The sequence below is a fragment of the Saccostrea cucullata genome, unplaced genomic scaffold (assembly GCF_032062105.1).
Source record: "Saccostrea cucullata isolate Sc308-1 unplaced genomic scaffold, CSIRO_AGI_Scuc_v1 ctg2312, whole genome shotgun sequence".
NCBI lineage: Eukaryota > Metazoa > Mollusca > Bivalvia > Ostreida > Ostreidae > Saccostrea > Saccostrea cuccullata.
The window spans coordinates 382,325-386,983 of record NW_026929545.1 but is presented as its reverse complement, the minus strand read 5'-3'; positions in this window follow the sequence as shown (position 1 = coordinate 386,983).

Below are 4,659 nucleotides of genomic sequence, written 5' to 3'. Positions count from 1 at the left end.
TTTAATCCATTGTTTTTGCTTAAGAATATATATTTCTTCTATCAAAGCAGTTTAGTTAGATCAAATGATTTGAAGGGCGTCATTTTTATGGCTTTTAAGCCTGTGTTTTATGTTTTGGCTTGTGTGTTTTTTTTTTGCGAATAGGTAGGTAGGTTTTTGAAAGACGGGTGGACGCTAAACAGAGAAAAAAAAAAACTTGGAATGGCCTAAATATATGTAGTCCTGTTGATCAAAATCTTTGGTAAAAAGTTCAATTTCTGGAGGAATCTAGAAAGCAAAATTTTTGTCAAGAAATCGAAAGGTTTATTAGAGGAAGGACCAAGAATCAGAAGTCCATTACATTTAATTTCTTCATGACAGCGTCCAAAACCACACGCCCTGGAGCGTAAAAGAGTTTGGGGGATAAACAGAACGTCAATGTTTTGTCACACCAACAATATTCGCCAGATCTTTTACCCTTTGACTTGTTTTATTTACCAAACTTAAAGAAAACATCTTTCAGAAAGAATATTTAAACAAGTCCGGGAAATCATAGAATATGCCTTATTCCAGTATATGAAGGGCCTGGCATACTCAAAAATGTGTCCTAAAACAATCAGAAATTAGATAAAAATGTTTCGGGCATATGATTTCATTAAAAGAGAATATTTATGTAAAATCATTAAGACTAAATCATTGAAAAGCGTTTTTTCTTTCTTTCCGAGCACTGAAGACATAATTTATTAAACGTCTATTGTGTATCATACATATCTAGCATGTCAACATAATTATTTTGTATGTTGACATAAATAAGTTGCATGTTGACATAATTATGTGGCATGTTAACTAATTATGCATAAATTATGATGGGGCAGAAATATGCCAATATAGGTTCATAAGGAGAGTAGCGTATCAGAAACCCTTGGTTAGCGAAGATGGATAATTATGTATACATGCAACATATGTATATTGAGATGCAACTTATTATATTGCATGTTGTCATAAATATTTTGTATGCAAAAATACATCTCGCATAAATACGGAAGCGTAAATGGCTATACACTTGTGTCATAACTATTTAATCATATCAATATAGTATTGTCGATAAGAAAAAATTATATATTATATACTATATTGTTAAAAAAAAAGAATGTTTAAATTGTACATTTATGTATGTTGAAATGCCCTCGGAGCTCTTGATTGGTAAATAAAATATCTTGTATCTTGTATATTATATATACTCGTAGTTGATTTATTTATCTCTGTTTTTTTTCTTGTTAAATATTTTTTCCTCCTTTAAACTATATGTGACTAAGCTTTTACAGATTGGTTGAAATCACAAATTATTTTATATTATTTTAAGCAATAAGAAGTTAGATCTGATTTGCTGATAGTTATTTTTCATCTGATATATTCTATCATGGTTATTTTTTTTATCTTAATCATCTATCATGGTTCACTGTGTATAAATTCAGTAGGGGTGTGTGTGTGTTGGGGGGGGGGGGGGGGGGGGGCTTTGGGGTTCCAAGTCTGTGGAGAATCGCGTTCATGAGTCAGATCCTATATACAATTTATCATTGAGTTAAATGCTGACTGACGATTTTCATAACTGTTTCTACATAGTTGTTACCAATTGTAAGTCCATATTATGTATACACTGGCGACGGATTTTTCCATTATTTCCCGATCATGACAAGGAGCACACGGCAGGTGTGACCGGTCAGCAGGGGATGCTCACTCCTCCATGGCACCTTATCCCACCTCTGATGTTTTAGTAGTCCGTGTTTGCTCTGCTCGTATTTTGTATAGTTCGATGGACTTTGATATTGAATACTGCTCGTTATCTCCATATCCTTTATTTTTCAAATATTTTTGAATTTGTTTCAGCCTATAATCGTTCACGATGGCAAATGCATCATCAGTAGTACATGAGCTTTCACTGAATCCAGACTGATGAGGTGAAGATTCATTAGAATTCCCGCCCCCGCGAAGTTGATTCAAAAACACTTTTTCTGACTTCTTCTCGAAAATAATCATTTATCTATATGGATCTAAAATATATTTATTTTTTTCATATCGACAATGCTATAGCATATATATATATAGATATGATTGAATACCTTGTTTCGATCAATATCTGAAAATTAATATAATATTTCAGTTGATTAAAACTTAAAGTGATAAAAAGAAGTTGCCTTTAATAACACTTAATTAATATGTTGATAAGACGGTTTACAGGGGCGGATCCAGGAAATGAAGTTAGGGGGGCGCAAGATTTAGGCAGGAGGTCTGGGGGCCGCCTTGAGGCCCCCAGTAGGTCCCGGGCAAAGCCCTGTTGGTGGCCCAGGAGGCGAAGCCCCCGGAAGCTCATGGATTCTAGAGGTTTTGTAGGGTAAAAATGAGGTCTACAGAGTAGACATTTTCAACATTTTCTCGACAAAACTATGTTTTATGCTAACCTTGACAATTTTAGGGGGGGCGCCCCCCTTAAATCCGCCACTGGTTTAAAATATAAGACAATATACAAAGTTATAGCAAACCAAGTGCAGAGCCATTTACGCTTCCGTACTCGCGTCATTTCTCCTTTACATCTTCTGAGAAAAAGTCATTCATAAATTCATAGAAGTTCCCGTCTGCCTTCATGTTTCATATCTGTCATTCAAGATCAAAGATCTCTCAGTAACATTACTATATACTTATAACTTCGCGATATAATGCGAAAGTAGCGTTTATTGTTTGTTTTGAACAAATTTATTGAACTATGATAAATCAAAAGGATTGGAAACAAGTTCTTTCAACTTACGAGTTCTTCTCCTTAAATATAACTATATGTGACATGCAATTAAAATACAAAACAATATACGTTATAACGCAAAAATATTATTTTTTAACGTACGAAAATTAGCTCAATGGACCTTCATTCCAACGAAAGCCCATTTAGCTCATTTTCGTAGGTTAAAAAAAATAAACGCGTAACTTTGGCGAATAAACGGGTAACTTTCGACTTATAACGCGAAACTTTCGCGAATAAACGCGTAATTTTCGCGTTATAACGCGATTTTTTAAATTTTTTTTTAAACTACGAAAATGAGATCAATGGACTTTCGTAAGTAACAGCAACGTCAACTCAATTTTCTAGCGTCACGTAAAATAACGTCATTTTGACGTAATACTGAAATAGACACCAAGACCGTGCGCAAACGTCTAATATATACAAGAAAAGCCATGATTTATACATCATAATTTATAGTAATATCGTAAATTCTAGTTCCCCCAATAACTTTTCAATACTGAACAAAGATTTCCGCTTTTCCAAGCTAATGGGGTCATTCAGATGAGACCTCAAAACCAAGTCCCCTTGTCGCAGTTTGTGCTGGCACGATATTTGGAACCCTCGCTGCTCAGTGGCCCTGAGTGTCGATTAAAGGTAAAAATATTTGAAGTCCTTCACCTGTATATGTATATGGTTACGTCTCAATGTGATTGAGTGAAATTTTTCGATTGGTACGTAAAACAGCATACAGCGGTTTTTGAGCAATGAGCTCACTATAAATGACCCCGCCTCCCATACGGTTATAATATGGCCATGTCCATGTTTAGCTCTCGGAGACCCGCGGTAAATGTCAGATCAAAAAAGTAAAATAGGAGATCCACTAAAATTATGGCATTTTATAATATAGAATAGACCTGTGGAAGTATAATTAAATTTTATTGAGTGGTATAGAGGAAATAAGACTTAGAGAATCGATGGATAGATAGATACCCTTCAATATACTCAAAGAATGTCCGTGACTATGTTTGCTCTTGAAAACTCAAAAAATGTGTCCGATCAAAAAGTAAAACAAATATGTAGGAGATACACAATATGGCACTATGTAACAAAGATTCTATGAAAGTCTCATTAAATTCCATTCAGTGGTAGATCTTATCATAGGAGGAGTTGCAGTGATAACAGATGACCCGGTATCCCAAAGCGAAGCAGACGGACGGACGTACAGACAGACAGACGGATATCCCGATTTCTATATACCCTTTTTCATGCAGGTGGGTATAACAAAAAAAAATTAATCCTATCAAATGCGTTATTTAAAAAGTGAGCGATGTGGCACATGGGCCTTTAATTTGTTGTTGTGCTTTTACTGGCTATATTTCTGCAACATTTCCTGTCATTAATAATTTTCTTTTTCTTGCAAAAGTTCTATGTGATAATTGTTATCATTATTAAATGAACCAACAGAATATCACGAAAATATATGAAGCAGGCCTAGTTCTTCATTTCAGTTCAAAGGGGTTCTTCATTTTAGTTCAAAAGGGTCGCATAGTTGAGTTGTAAACATGTATTTTTCTATATTCATTTATGAAGGTTTAAGAAAGTTTGGCAATGACATACAGGTTTTTAGATTTTCCAGATGTTTAAATATCAGATTTTGTTTCAACTGTATTTTTTGAAGAAAGAAGAAAAAAGATCCGCACCTTAAAGACTAGATTGAGCCGTTAGATGGCGCTGCAACAGAGTTCATGAGAACTGTCAAAACATGAATCGCAAGTTAACTATATTTCACAACACTTTCGTGAATTACCCTGTATGGGTCATTTACAATATATGCAATAATTCATAAAAGTTTACTGAGAAATTGTGTTTTTCTTCTCATAAAAGCTAAACACGCACTAAAAGTCCAT